Source organism: Triturus cristatus, chromosome 6 (assembly GCF_964204655.1).
Source record: "Triturus cristatus chromosome 6, aTriCri1.1, whole genome shotgun sequence".
NCBI classification, from domain to species: domain Eukaryota; kingdom Metazoa; phylum Chordata; class Amphibia; order Caudata; family Salamandridae; genus Triturus; species Triturus cristatus.
In genome coordinates this window covers 562726372-562742357 of record NC_140589.1, presented here as the reverse complement: position 1 = coordinate 562742357, position 15986 = coordinate 562726372, and the positions used below count along the sequence as shown (strand labels likewise).

General features: G+C 43.8%; 1 protein-coding gene across 2 annotated transcripts in view; it reads right to left on the bottom strand.

Moving 5' to 3' along the window:
- The window catches only part of TTK (TTK protein kinase), a 650127-nt gene extending 634558 nt beyond the window's left edge, over positions 1 to 15569 (bottom strand). The window contains exon 1 of one of the 2 annotated variants that reach the window (XM_085611007.1): positions 15415 to 15569. The gene's annotated coding sequence lies outside the window, so the exon portion shown is untranslated. Of the gene's footprint in view, positions 1 to 15401 lie in introns of both variants that reach the window. The other variant, XM_085611008.1, reaches the window with a different exon arrangement.
- Between the last annotated feature and the right edge of the window lie 417 nt (positions 15570 to 15986).

Below are 15986 nucleotides of genomic sequence, written 5' to 3'. Positions count from 1 at the left end.
TTTACTAAAGTTTTGTGGAGTGGATGTACGTTGTGTGTAGTGGAATTATGTGGTACGTTGTGCAGTGAAATTATGCGGTATTTAGTGTATAGGAATTATGTAGAGTGGGATTATGTGCTATGGAAAGTCATTATGTGCTATGGTAGTCTGTGTTGTGGAGTGGTAACCTCAGGTTTAGTCTTCCTCGTTTCCATAGAAGCTAAACTATAAACTCAATAAGACACAAAAAAAGAAGCAACCTCTGAGAAGCACTTCTGGACCTAATCAGAGGTTTGAGCAGGGCCACTGGAATTATGAGACTGTTCGCCCGCGCGGATTTTCACATAATTATACATTTGCCATATAATCTGCAGATCTCAACAAAAAACAACCTTGTTTCTAGCTCAAACGTTAACAAAAATGCAGCGGCACGTGTTACAGCGTAGTGGAAGGCCCTTTGCAAAGTTGGAATGGTCACCTGTTACTTAATGCTAAATGTGGGTGTTAAATTGATATTAATGGTGCGCAAACCTCTCCTGCCCCTCTCTTGCCTCTTCCTGCCCCTCTCTTGCCTCTTCCTGCAAATGTATGATTAAACAACTACCACTTTAATAACGAGTGCCTAAACCTCGAAGGATATACAACGAAAAAATCCTAACCACTATGTATTCAACCACGACTTACTGAACCACGAAAATTAATCTATTGCCATATAACCGGAATCTACTGCATACTTTATATTAATAGGCAGTGAGCACTGGTGGAATTTGCTTTGAGTCAGTTCAGTTTATTGGCCCATAATGCTCTACCTCCCATAAGAGGGTGCAACAGAACACTTTGCAGACAGCAAACTGAACGTTTCAAGGCATTTTGTTCTAATGACTGAGGAAATCCCAGCGAGGTAGCAAGTATTTAGCGAAAATAAATTAAAGCAAGAGCAGGAAGCACTGCTGTGAGGGTGGCGAGCTGGCCAAAAAAGGCAGATGCTTGTGAGCTTAAACCAGCAAGTCATGTTCATAACACATTCATTTTAAGGTTTTCAATGGACCCTGGAAAATATGAGACCCTGAAACACTAACAGCGTATACTTTGAACTGTATGAACATGCATCAACATGCTAAGAATGATGTCAAAACACCACTTTTAGCGGTAAGGTTCCTTGAATGCAGCAGTTTCACACTTGAATAAAACATTAAAAACAGCCAACCACCCACACTAAACATTCGCATCGAGCACAGGTCATCATTGCATCATTGAAAAAGAAACCTACAATGCCATCTACTGGCCTCACAAATTAAATTAAAACAAAGTCTATTATAACAAAAACATAAAATATAATAAGGAAATTTAATAAAAAATATCTAACTTTTTTACAAAATTGACAACAGTAAGCGAAAACATAAAAAAATATGTTTATACAATTAAAATTATTGGTTTAGGAAATTATGGTTCAGGTTCAGTAGTGGTTTAGGAGGTCGTGGTTTAGGTACAGGTAGTTGTTTAGGATTTTTTGGTAAGCCCACTCGTGGTTACAATTTCGTTATTAAGGCCGTTTCCCCTTCCTGCCCCTCTCTTGCCTCTTCCTGCACCTCTCTTCCTCTTTCTGCACCTCTCTTGCTTCTTTCTTCTGCACCTCTCTTGCTTCTTTCTTCTGCACCTCTCTTGCTTCCTTCTTCTGCACCTCTCTTGCTTCCTTCTTCTGCACCTCTCTTGCATCTTTCTGCACATGCCTTACCTATGTAGGTTTAGTTAGAAATGACATGCCATGAGTGATGTAATATGTGACATCATCAGCAGTGCATTGCAGGGGCGCAAGTTAATTAGCTCAGCTAACTAGAACGGATACATTTCTCTGGTTTTGTATGAGTAAAATGTCAGCCTTACTACAACGTCTCTGAAACATGTGGTTTTTTTCAGTGAATATCTATGGTTTTTTAAATACTGATTTCTAACTAGAACGTCCCTGAAACCTGTGTTTTTCCAGTGAAATTCAATCAATCATTTGTAGAGCGCACTACTCACCCGTGAGGGTCTCAAGGCGCTAGGGTGGGCGGGGGGAGGCAACTACTGGTCGAACAGCCAGGTCTTTAGGAGCCTCCTGAAGGTCAGCAGGTCCTGGGTCCGCCGCAGGTGGGTGGGGAGGGTGTTCCATGTCTTTGCGGCAAGGTAGGAGAATGATCTGTCGCCAGTGGTCGTTTGGCGGATGCGTGGAACGGTGGCGAGGGAGAGGTCGGCGGAGCGAAGCTGGCGGTTCGGGGTGTAGGACAGTCGTTCGTTGTGGTATGCTGGTCCAGAGTTGTGGAGTGCTTTGTGAGCATGGGTGAGGAGTTTGAAGGTGATCCTCTTGTTGACTGGGAGCCAGTGCAGATCTCTTAGGTGGGTGGTGATGTGGCTGTGGCGAGGGAGTCTGAGGAGAAGGCATGCAGAGGCGTTTTGCATGCATTGGAGTCTCTTCTGGAGTGTAGTCGTGGTTCCTGCGTAGAGGGCGTTGCCTTAGTCCAGCCTGCTGCCGAGTGCTTGGGTGACCGTTCTCCTGGTTTCGGCGGGGATCTATCTGTAGATCTTGCGGAGCATTTGGGCATTCGGAGGAATACACACACTATATATATTTATATATATATATACACACATACACACACACACGCGTGTCCAAGATGGCATCCATGTAGGAGCAGTCCTGCGGAGCTCGACTGCGCCCATCTGCCGTCTGGCAGACACAGGAAACTTAGCCAGCTCGGGAGCACCAGAATGGTGAGGTGGCGGCCGGGGACATCAGTAGGACACCTTTACGGCCGCGAAGGAGCACAATAGCAGGTGCTACGGCCCGAGAGGAATGGAGTCCTGGTGCCAAGATGGCAGACGGGAGGGTTGGAGAGGCACAGATCGGCAGCTGAGGCACACAGGACCCATCAGCTACGCGGCCACATGCTGGTAAAGTGCACGGATGTGCAGCGTAAGCCAGTGAGCTTACCACACAACCGAGGACAGTGGAGACGGCTAATTTGAAAGCAGATGGGCAGCCTGCTAGTGACGCTTCCTCTCTTTCATTGCGGAGAGTCCTGCAGGGGTCCGAGAAGGAGATGACTCATTTCCACCCCCCCCCCGCCCCTCCCCCGGTAGCCTGAACTAACGGAGCGGGAGGCCCGGGCGGCTGACAGGGACTCCTGGCAGAGGAAAGGCAGAGACAATGGAAAAAGAGGATCAGATGGCGGTGAAGGTGAGCACGGCATGCTGGTGGCCCCTGCGCTGGCGACCCCGTGGTGGGGAAGAGACGCAAGGTTGCCCTTGATTGCCAGTGCCTGGAGACCTATTTGGGAGCGTGGGTGTAGTGCCTTGGCCTGCCCAAGGCAGTAGCAACTACTGGAGATGCAGTGAGACCTTGGGCAGCCCCCGCTGGAGGACTTGCTCTACTCTCTGAGCTCGCCGGGCCTACCCCCGCCCCCCTTCCCCATCCTTCTATCTTGGCTGCTAAAGGCCCTACGCTTGGTGCCTACAGACAAGTGCTACAGGGGGCTTCTGCTGACTGGGGTTCCCGGGGTGACCTCTTGAGGGCGCAGTAGCTGCTTTCCGGAATTGAATCTACGCAACTCCAGTGGGGTAGCTGGATTGCTCGCTGGCGGAGGGGGAACAGAGCCCACGACCCTTGGGACACTCGGTTGGCAATGTTGGGGGTAAACAAGATGACATCCACCAGGACCAAAAAAACCCCACCATATAAGACCTCCTTGCAAAGAGTTCCTCCAAACAGGCTGGACCAGCTGGGGATTCAGACTTGCCGGACCGCTCCCTTTCAGGGCCAGTGGGGGGGGAGGGGGGGTCAGGATGCAGGTGAAGAGGCCCAGGTCACAAGCGGTTTTATGGAATCCTTCACTAGCACTTTGAGGGAAGAGATAGTGACCCTGAAAATGGAGATGACCAAGAAAGTTAAGGATCTATGGCACAAAAGGGGTGAGGTGGAGCAGCGTGTGGACTCAGTGTAAAAATCAGGCGATGCCAGAGAAGAGGAATAGGAGGTATGCCGCACCAAAATTCTATCTGGAGGACCTGGAGAACAGATACCGTAGATACAACACAAGAATTAAGGGCGTTCCACTGCAGGCAGATGCAGACCGCCTGGAGGACTATGTTCTCCATCTCTTCTGCCACATTGTCCCAGAGCAGGAGGGGAAGGAACTCCTCCTTGATCACACACACAGCAGGGCGTCCCTCTCAGGTACACGGTACCCTGCAGGATATTCTCACGTCTCCATAATTATTGCCAGAAGGAACTCCTCATAAACGCAGTGCATGACCAACCTCATGTCTCCATCGAGGGGATAAAGGCTGGTCTTTTTCAGGACCTATCGCCAATCACTTTGCAACGACGCCGCAATATGATATCAATAACTGAATTCTTGAGAGACAAGGGGGTGCGGTACAGGTGGGGACATCCTTTCCGCCTCGTCTTTGCCAGGAATGGAGAAACACACAGAGGCAGCGGTGATCCTGGGATTGGACCTGAAGCAATGTGACCTGGACTGGCCTCGGAGTTCTCCAATGACCTCCCGTGGGCTCGATCATCGGAAGCATCCTAAAACCTGATCACACAAGAATTTGAGTACGCCAACCCCAATGGAGAGCCTCAGGGAGAGATCGGCCCTTTAGCAGCATCCCACTGGATGGGACAAATCCCCAGAACGGGGGGATGCGTGACCGACTCAGGGATGGGAGCCACACCAGTATAGGACTACCCAACCTGATACTGAACAACTCTTTTATGGCTATGCGTGCACCACGGGCGTGACCACTGGGTATGTACTGCCATTTGATCTCTATTCGAAAGGATGCAGGGGAGGTCTTCTGCAGCCTTCCATACCCCGGAAGCTCTACGAGGATGGCGGATGACATGGACCCCTACTCCGCAACTAATAGTTCTTCACCAATTGGTGACTGTTATTCAAGTTTTAATGTTTGGTTCATTAACACATGTTCCTATGCTTTATCCATATGCAACACTGTTACACCTCACCATCACTATGGGGTGGGATGGCACCCCCTTGTTCCGCCCAGGCCCACTACAGCTGATAGTGGCTCCATCATCCTATAGTAAGGATACTTAGTCTCAATGTTAGGGGCCTGAACTCACCAGCAAAGAGAATAGCGATGCTGTCCCAACTGAAGGCAGCACAGTGCGAAATGCCTCATACAGGCGACACATCTGCTGAAAAAGGACTAGAACTGCATGCAGGCGGTTGGGACCATTCTAAATACAACAGGTTTCAAGGTTTTGATTGGGGGAGGGGGGTTAACCAGGTGCCAAAACCCTCTCTAGATCAGACCCCTCAAAGAACAGGCTCAACCAGTCTTCTCCCTGCAGGGACTCCAGTGTTTGGGGATGCGGGTTTGGTTGATGCTTGGAGGTCATTACACACCTCCACGAAGTCTTACTCCTTTTTCTCAGCTGCGCACCAGTCCTATGGCAGAATTGATTATTTTTTTGTTTCTGCCTCTCTTCTTCCGACGGGGACACAGGCGGACATTGAGGTGGCTTCCATCTCAGACCATTACCCCATTCAGCTCACGGGTACTAGGATGTGGCGCCTTACTCCTAAATTGTTATCCTATACCCCCACAATAAAAGAAGTGAAGGGAGTAATCACGGACTATCTCAAAATTGACACACCCCACACATCAGTGGCAACTCTATGGGACACTTAAAGCAGTGGCGAGATGAACCTGCATAGCTAGAGCAACGCAGCTCAACAGGGAACGCAGGGCTAAAAGCATAGAGCTGGAAACACAAGGGAGGGATTTGGGGTAATCGCATAGACATGCTCACACAGGGCTCAACGACAGCTGACCATTGCTAGAAAACAGCTCAGAGTCCTTGACATGGACGCAATAGAACATGCCCTTCTTTGCACAAAGCAGAAATACTATGCAGGGGGAAACCAATCTGGAAGGCTCCTAGCCCATATACTACACGTACAGACTCACGCACATCACGTTTATGCCCTAGTAGATGTTGCCCAGCACCTCTTGACATGAGAAAGATATTGCGGCGGATTTCGGACAGTTTTACAGCCAGCTATACAGCACAGAGCCCCTGCTTTCCACACACTGCTCCACATACAAGGAGCAGACCCCTCTAATTAAACTACCAGAGCCCACAGCAACATCCCTGGAGGCGGACATAATGACAGAAGAGTTCCTTGAGGCAATCGAGAGGCTCAAACTGGACAAAGCCCCCGGTCAGAACAGGTTCACAGCTGCCTTTTACAAAATCGGGTGGTGGGGATTCATACAGCTGTTTGTTGTACAAGATCTAATCTGAAAACTGAACTTTGGGAGTCTAACATGGATTGGTGCCGTTGGGGCGGAGCAAGTAGTATAGCAGAGCAGGGGTTGCTCTAGGAAGTGGAAACAAAATATGGGGCAATTGGCGTACTTGCCAAGGCTACTGAATATGTGGGGATGGACGTGGAGGAAGCTTTGCATTTCTGTGTTCCACATATGCGGGTCTGAGAGCTCTGCAATACGGGATGGCTTCGCTCATACCAACTGTCACTCTGATGTACATCCGGTTGTCTGCTCTGCTTAAATTGTGTACTGGATGATTGACTACTATTGCATTTACTGTACACTGAGCAAAGTTTAATAAAAAAAGATTTATAAAAAAATATCTTATCTGAAGGGCTGATGTGACAATTAGGGATACGCTTAAAAAGCTTGTGGGAGCATAAATGATATATTGAACAACTGTCCTGCATGTTGACATCTTCATCGTGATTTCATGAACCCTGTAGCTCTACAAATATCGCTTTTCTAGTTAGGCCGAGAAGTGTGAAAAGTCCATGAACTGTATATTCTGGCATCTCTTTCTTCTTGATGTGAAGGCTTTGAGGGGGAGGTACGGTCTAGAATGGGGTGATATCTGTATTGAAGGGCTTTAGGGGTAGTCTGGTAGTAGTTTAGGGTGGAGGAAAGGTTGCTGGATTAGAGAATGTTTAGGTATGAGAGGTGGATGTCGGGGCTTTTTGTAGAAGGGGGCAGTGTTATATCTGTTATGTTGTCCGGTGGTTTGAATGGGGTGTGAAGGACTCATGGTATGTGCGATCAGCAACCCTAGCGATCACACATTCTCGCTTTCCCTTAATTCTTAACCCTTCCTCCTGTCAATGGACAGGGTATGTGAGTAGTTCGGGTTGAGGGTTCGCGGCTGATGTGCCGTTTTTAATAAGTAGTGTAGCAAGAGTGCGGTGAATTGATTTGTTGATGGGTGGTTCAGTAGTAATGTTCACACTATGAATGTATATGATGAGTGGTTACTTAGGATAGATAGTCTTTGTGGGGGGGGGTGGTAGTAGATGTAGATTATGTAAATGAAAGGTTGCTTAGCTGGTGGTTTGAAGGTGGCAATGCAGAGTTTCTAAGGCCAGCGATTCCCGAACTGTGGGGGTCTGTGACACATTACAGAAATGAGATGAACCTGCACACCAGTTTATACAATTATAAATCGCTCATTAGGAGAAGTTAAACAAAGTTAATCGTAGTGTAGCGTGCTGTCATGTGTTAGGGTTTTAGCCCACAACCCTATCTCTACGAAATCAAAAAAAAGAGGAGTGGAATGATCCAGACCTACATGACGCACTGCTGAACAAACTCAAGGAGTTTACAAAGGTAAGTGATTTAATGTTCATCAAGGTAAGTTCAACATTCAATGTGGTAACAGGTTATCTTTCCTATTACATACAGCAATATCTAAATGAACAATCAGTGCTACTAATGTAGATGGCCAAGAAAAAGATTTTTACAAAACAACTTGTGAAAAGACAAAATGAGTTTAAATATTCTTGCGAAAGAACCGTCCCAATGCATTTCGAGTTGTTATAACCCTTCTTCAGGGGATATCAATTCAAGAGATTTCCAAACAGCCCAGCGTTACAGTCACTACAACAAAACAAAATACAATGTATATAAACGAGTATCAACAGTGTTACACTAGGATTTGCACTCATAGAGAAAGAAGTACAGTGGGTGCCATGGAGATGGATCCGACAATTCACATGCCAGTCTGTTAAAGTGAAAACTGTGAAACCACTTATCCCATGTTAAAGGTGCTCAGAGCAAGCAGGGGATCTATAACGGTAATAGAAACCGTTAAAAAACGGGTTGTGGAGAAATCCAGTGAGTCGGAAACCAAAAGGTGTGCATGGTGAAAGAATCGAGTAAATCCTTTTGAAAGTCAGATAGAGAGACTCGGATGTGTGCATGGGAAATTATGACTGGAAACGTACTATGGGCTTGACTCACTTGAATTAAAAGAAGGAGTTAGCGCTGACTTGCTGAGACGATATTCCAGAAGGTTGGGTGTCTATACAGGTAAAAATGAGAATGTGAACAACTACTGGAATTTGAAAAGAATTATTCTATTTCCTAATGAGTAGGGATAAGCCCTTTGTGGAGAACGAGCACTCGTAAATGATGAAATCTTACCCGGGTTACTCCAACTGTTGTAATTACTTCAATGTTAGGGAAATCTGAAACAAGAACGAGGAAGAATTTACCCGAAAGTTCGAATGCGTGCTAAACGGGATGGGAGAACTACTAATGCCCGTACTGTTTTCAGAAGCTTACCGGCAGATCAGAGCAAACGCCGCGAAAAGCGTGGTGCGTCAAAGAGCGTGCGTGTAAACGTGACTCTTCGCGCTGCGTATTTAAAGGAGTCGCTCTACCGTAAATAGGTGTGTAAAATGGAAAGCTTTATTGACAGTGTCGAGGGACACACAATAAAAGCATTACTGACAGAATCAAAAGACTCAAGTAAACAAACTCAAATAAACATGAATGAAGTCGCGAGGTGATGTGAAAATATGAAAACAAATGGTAAAGAAAATGGAAAAAGTCAAGGATGAATGTTAGAAGAGTGCAAATCCTTTACAAATATAATGTTCATCAGAGGGCATGAGCGTACCCTATATGTAGAGCTGAAAAATTACAGTTTATAAGAAACACTGCAGTTCAATGTGATCATTCAACCTGCCCGGGATCAAAGTACCGAGCTTTTTTATCCAAAACATTTCCTTTCTGGCTAGTGTGTTGTGAAAGTCTATACCAGAAGTGGTTGAAATTTTTTCCAGTATGGTGAAACGTAATTGTGGTATAGTGTGTGCAGTGTTTGTCCAATGTGTCGCTAAGCATGATTTGGGATTTTTGTTTCGGATTGTGCTTTTATGTTCTATTATCCTGATCTTAATTTTTCTGGAGGTCCTGCCTACATAGACTAACCCGCAAGGACAACGTATCGCATAAATAACCCCTTCTGTATTGCAGTCTGAAGAGTGTCTCAGGGTAATCTTCTCGCCTGATTGAGGATGAGAGAAAATATTTCCCAGGATTACGTTACCACATTGACCACAGTTGTGGCATTTTTGCATACCTTTATGAATTTGTCTAATGAGTGGATGTTTTGGTTTCAAAAGTTCTCTGATGTTTTTAGATCTAGTGTGTGCAAAAAGGGGAGGACCTCTAAACAAATCTGTAAAATCAGTTTCTTGTGTGATGATATTCCATCGTTTATTGATGATTTTCTTAATGTAAGAAGCTTGTGTGGAGTATTTTAGAACGAAAACTTCTCGTTTAGCCGATTGCTTCCGTGCAGGAAGTAAAAGATCTTCACGTTTTTTCAAAGTAACAGTTTTCTCGGCTTCTGTAAGTATTTCTTCAGGATAACCTCTTTCTCTATATCTCAATTTTTGTTCTTCAATCAGTTTCATGCATTCGTGATAGTCAGATGTGATCCTTTCGATTCTAATAAACTGCGAGACCGGTAGGTGTTTTTTCAGAGAAAATGGGTGTCCACTGTTAAAATGTAATGCATTGTTGACATCAGTGGGTTTTTTATAAACAGAAGTTTGTAGCCCTTCAGATGTTTTGCGAATTTCAATATCCAAAAAATGGATTTTATTAGTTTGAATATTGTGATTGAATTCTTGTATTGCATTGATTGAGAGTATGAATGCAGAGTTCCAAGGTCTGACGTTGACCTTTCCAAAGAACTAAAATATCATCAATATATCGTAAGAAAAGAATTGCGTGCTTTTGCCATATGGGATTGTGAAGAATGAATTGATGTTCGAAGTGTGCCATGAAGGTATTTGCGTATGCAGGTGCCCCAGGAAATCCCATGGATGTTCCTGTTTTTTGAAGATAAAAAAAGTGTTCTTGCCAGGTAAAGTAGCGGAGATACAGCGAAAAATGTAGGAGCTATAATAGGAATACGCTCATGTCTGGTTCAATGGGAGAATCTAGGAGTCGCCATTCTACAGCTTCAAGTCCCTCGTTATGGGGTATCGAAGTATATAAGGCCACCACGTCTATGGTGCACAGTAGTACATCTTCCTCAATAAGATGTTGTGAGGCTCGCAGTTTTAAAAGACAGTCAGTAGTGTCTTTGACATAAGTCACCCAAGATTGTACCAAGGGTTGTAGGTGGTAGTCCAAAAATTGCCCAAAAGGTTCATGTATGGATCCACAACCTGCCACAATCGGACGAAAGGGTGGGTTGTTCAAACTTTTATGTATTTTGGGGAGCATGTATATGTGAGGGGTTTGTGGCGTATCTACCAATAGGAATTTCAGGGGTTTCTCTAGGAAGTGGAAACAAAATATGGGGCAATTGGCATACTTGCCAAGGCTACTGAATATGTGGGGATGGACGTGGAGGAAGCTTTGCATTTCTGTGTTCCACATATGCGGGTCTGAGAGCTCTGCAATACGGGATGGCTTCGCTCATACCAACTGTCACTCTGATGTACATGCGGTTGTCTGCTCTGCTTAAATTGTGTACTGGATGATTGACTACTATTGCACTTACTGTACACTGAGCAAAGTTTAATAAAAAAGATTTATAAAAAAATATCTTATCTGAAGGGCTGATGTGACAATTAGGGATACGCTTAAAAAGCTTGTGGGAGCATAAATGATATATTGAACAACTGTCCTTCATGTTGACATCTTCATCGTGATTTCATGAACCCTGTAGCTCTACAAACTCTCGCTTTTCTAGTTAGGCCGAGGAGTGTGAAAAGTCCATGAACTGTATATTCTGGCATCTTTCTTCTTGATGTGAAGGCTTTGAGGGGGAGGTACGGTCTAGAATGGGGTGATATCTGTATTGAAGGGCTTTAGGGGTAGTCTGGTAGTAGTTTAGGGTGGAGGAAAGGTTGCTGGATTAGAGAATGATTAGGTATGAGAGGTGGATGTGGGGGCTTTTTGTAGAATGTGGCAGTGTTATATCTGTTATGTTGTCTGGTGGTTTGAATGGGGTGTGAAGGACTCCTGGTATGTGCGATCAGCAACCCTAGCGATCACACATTCTCGCTTACCCTTAATTCTGGACCCTTCCTCCTGTCAATGGACAGGGTATGTGAGTAGTTCGGGTTGAGGGTTCGCGGCTGATGTGCCGTTTTTAATAAGTAGTGTAGCAGGAGTGTGGTGAATGGATTTGTTGATGGGTGGTTCAGTAGTAATGTTCACACTATGAATGTATATGATGAGTGGTTACTTAGGATAGATAGTCTTTGTGGGGGGTGGTGGTAGTAGATGTAGATTATGTAAATGAAAGGTTGCTTAGCTGGTGGTTTGAAGGTGGCAATGCAGAGTTTCTAAGGCCAGCGATTCCCGAACTGTGGGGGTCTGTGACACATTCCCAGGGGGTCTGCAGGCAGCAGTTTTAAAAGCACTCCAAAGATCCATGAATAACCAGATGTTTCCAGGCAACAATAAAAGTGTTAAGATAGCTCCAGTGATTAATGTACCTGCTGGCGACAGATGGGAGATTTGTCTAGTGGCAGCTTTGGCTCATCTATGGTAGCGCAGATGATAAATATGCCTGCTGCAAAGATTGTGTACCATGCATTTTAAACAACAGTAATTTATGTGCATAGCTCAGTAGGTTACTGCTTTTTTCAGAGATTCTTTTGTTACGGTGCAGTTCATAAATTACAATCTTAATCTAGCACAGTGTGCTATGAGCTGCCATCAAAAAACTGCATGCAAACTGCATGGTACAAGTTAGTAAGTTATGTTTTCTTCCCTGCCATTTAATGTACTGATGCTGCTAAAAAGTGTTTGGTTAGAAATACATTCTTATTATTCAAGTCAACGCTAACCACTGTGTTATGTTCTGAATCCTGAGTTTGTGCTTCTCCAGACCAAGCACTCCTAAAAAATGCCGACCAGTATGGATGACATTTGAATCCTACACCTTGTAGTCCCCTTTCCCTTATGTAACATTTCTATATACTGACTTACACACGTATGACTCATTGGCTCCAAAACCATACACTGGTATAAGAGGTGCTATAAAACAAATTAAATACATGTGCCAGAGGGGCTATGGAGATATGAGAGGTACTGTTGGGAGGGTAATAGTGAGGTAATCATTGAAGAGCCCCAACAAAGATTATCGTATCCTGATGCACTGTAAGATCATCATTTACTATGCTTTAAAAGCAAATACAATTGAATAGATTATGACAAATGTATTGTGGAATGCACCTTTTTTCCCCAAATGTTCTTGGGGGAGGGCCCTCAATATAATATAATCGCTTTAGTAATTAGAGTATTTGTTTGGTGTGTACTTGTTTGTGTAATTTCTGGCAATTATTGTTTTAAATTGTACAAATTGCTTGGGGTTCCCCAGATTCGATAAGTGATTCAGTTGGGGTTCTCAAGAGTCAAAAGCTTCAGAATCACTTTTCTACAAGTTAAATTCAAGCAATACAAACAAAACAGGATATTGCAATCTATGCTCGCACCATATGAATCATCATACCACCTTACTTTAAGAAACCCAGTAGTGGAACTGATTTCTCAGTACACGCTGACAAACTCTGAAACTTGCTACCAGCCAAGATGCAAAGCATTCAGGAGCATATACACTTCAGAACAAAGTTGAAAACATAGTTATGGTAGTGTGATACCTACATCATCCCACCACCATGGGATGACACCTGGAATGATAACTGCACATTCAAGTACAATGTACAGTTTACTGACCACAGATTATAGAAAAGTCCAACCAGCACACTACTTTCTACATCTAGAAAGTCATAAAGGGCTGACCTGTAGCTAGCCTGGGAATTATATAGTAATGTCAATTAATAAATAACCCTTCTGGGCCACAATAATAGCATAACACTCAGCGGTGAGCCGACAACTGTAGTTCACACAGGCTGCATGATAACTCCCTCATACTGCTTAATCCTCTTACACTCACATAAGACATAAGCATGGGGTCTTCTCAGTCACACAGCACTGTACAAGGCCATAAACCAGCCATCACCAAATCGAACAGATACCTGAAGAGATCTGCCACATACTGTTGGCCAATCTGAGAATTCTAATCTAGTACAGGACTCAATAAACCTACTAGCCCACTCGGTAAGGCGAGTCAGATTTTATCAGGTTGAGCTAGTTTAGAGCCTACTGGTTCCTTCTGGCAAGCTGATAAAGAACAGGTGTCCTGTTCACTCAGAAAGTGAAAGAGCAATAAAATGCCTTTAAATCAAGTCACATTTGTGCTGCGTTCGGAGACAGAGGACAAATGTCAGCTTATGCTGCTTACTTTATCCTGGAGGTTAGTGTTTACTTTTCTTTCTATGGCTGCAAAGTTAAAGGATTTTGTAAAGTGAACTGTCTGTTGAATATGCTGCACAGAGTTTGAAATAAAAGGCTGTAGGAAGTCAGGTTTTTTTCTTACACACATTTATATAGCTTGTAAACTAACTGCACAAGTCATTCAAAATAGATTTTAGTAGTCATTAAATCACATTTTTTGGAATCCTGTATGAAGAAAAAAAGATTGTGAAAAGATGAAAACTAAATCAGAACACTTTACTCGGTAATGTGCAAATGATAAACATTTCTGCTGAAACCCATTTTCCAAAGATCATTGTTTATACACTATAGTTTTATCAATATGGATGTTAGTGGGAAAGTTTGAGGATATTTCAGTGGAACATTTGTTTGTAAATTATAGTGTGCTATTGCATCATTCTTCAGTAATATATGTATTAAAAAGTGAGTTTTTTTAACATTAAGTGAGAAACATTCCTGCCCCCACCCTGATAAAAAAAATGTTATCATTGAGGCAAGGCAGGGGGTATCTGTAATATATATGCGAGCTAGATGTTTATTAAACATAGAACAAATCTTTATTCTATTGAAAAAAAAAACAAGAGCTTTTTTGTAGCAGAAACTCTGAACCTTCATATTTGAAGGTGCGTGTAATAATGAAGAAAAAGGTAGCTCAGGGAAATAAAATATTTGCCTAGGATCATACAATTGGAGACCAGTTTATGGGTCAAGTTCATTACAGTTGGGTCGAGTAGATCATTCAATTCACTAGACTTGCAGGTTTGGTAATATTTTTATGATTTTTCGAGGACCGTAGGACACTAGTGCAGGTCCCAACTAATTAAATGTTATGGATGTTTTTAAATCTCGCAAGGACAGTCAGATATAGGATGACAGTAACAAAGTCAACCCCACCAAATCTCCCTATGCCTTTCTCCAAGCATGCTTGCTCGGTACCATACACATTTTAACAAAGTACCCTAGATTAAGCAACCCTGTGCAGTGACCAGTAAAGCAGACTATATTCATAAGAAATACTATAAAGACGCTTACAGAGCTGCTGGCAGCTTACTGCAAACCATACACTTAGTGCCTTTCACACCTCTTCATCCACCACACTGCTAAGCGCTGCATCCCATAACATGAAAACAGCCACCACGGTGACGACGTACAATATGGAAACATTTCCCATAGACACAAAAACAAAGACAACACACTTTTAAACACAGCCTACACAGCGCAGCATCGTGCACATGTAGGCAAGCACTTTCGTGCCCCATACAGGTTGTAATCCCTATCTAAATGTTGCAATACGATACAAAGAAAAATTCACTGATGCAAAGAAATTACATCTCTAAGCACCAAAGAAGAAAAAAGTGGGATCTAACACAGTACAAATCCAGTCATTTTAACTTCACTAGTTATGTGCACTTGGTTGACCTGTTCGTTCCATGGTCCACTAAATAATATTACTTGTAAGCTTTCCGTTTTCTCTGTAAAAAAAAAAAGACCTGCCCATGAAAAACAGCAAAACAGGGTTAGCAATCTCACATTCGAGCTTTTGTAATCCAATTTAACTGGAATGTACAGACTCTTAATGTGAATATGTCCTGAAAGAAACATGCGTGTTCTGTCAATTCGTGTGTTCCTGCATGCGTCAGGACACAACTAGAGTAAGCACTACAAAAAGGAGGGTCATTTTTGTTTTCAAAACAACCCTAAATTGGCCCCAGCAAGAAGCTGCAAGTGGCGCTAGCAGCGACTCTGCCTCGCGCGAACCAGAAGCAAGGGTGTCTTCTTACCACAACTGCTCACCTGCGATAAGCCGGGTTTTCAGCTGTTTTCTAGAAACAAGTTCTAATACCGGGGCTCTGTTAGACCTTCCTCCGGTTTGAATTGCGCCTCTTCACATCGACCTGCAGTCATTGGCCAGTATCAGGGAATTCCAGAGGAAATTACATCATTCCCGCGAGATCTAAGAGTCAACTGCCATACTTTCATGCAAGAAAACGTCTTAAGAGGCGGCCATATTAAAGTCAGGCTATTTATCTCCATCCGCCCATACTTCAAGCGCCTTGCTCACGTCACGGTGTTTTGAAAGCCATGCTCCTTCCTTTTTACGAAGTCAACTGACAGTACAGGTCGAGTACTGGTTTACTTGGCGACGAGTTAATTGTAATAGTACGAGCTTTAAGTTTATTTAAGTAATTCATTTCAGTATTAGTATACAAAAAACTCCAGCGCGCACAGCTGACTTCAAGCACAACCTCTCTCCTCCAATCCCGACCAACAAGGTTCCATTACGTTATCGCGTTGCAATGTACATGGAATAAGATGACGTTATATCAATGGCATAGTAGCAGAACACAAAATATCCTCCTCCTTTA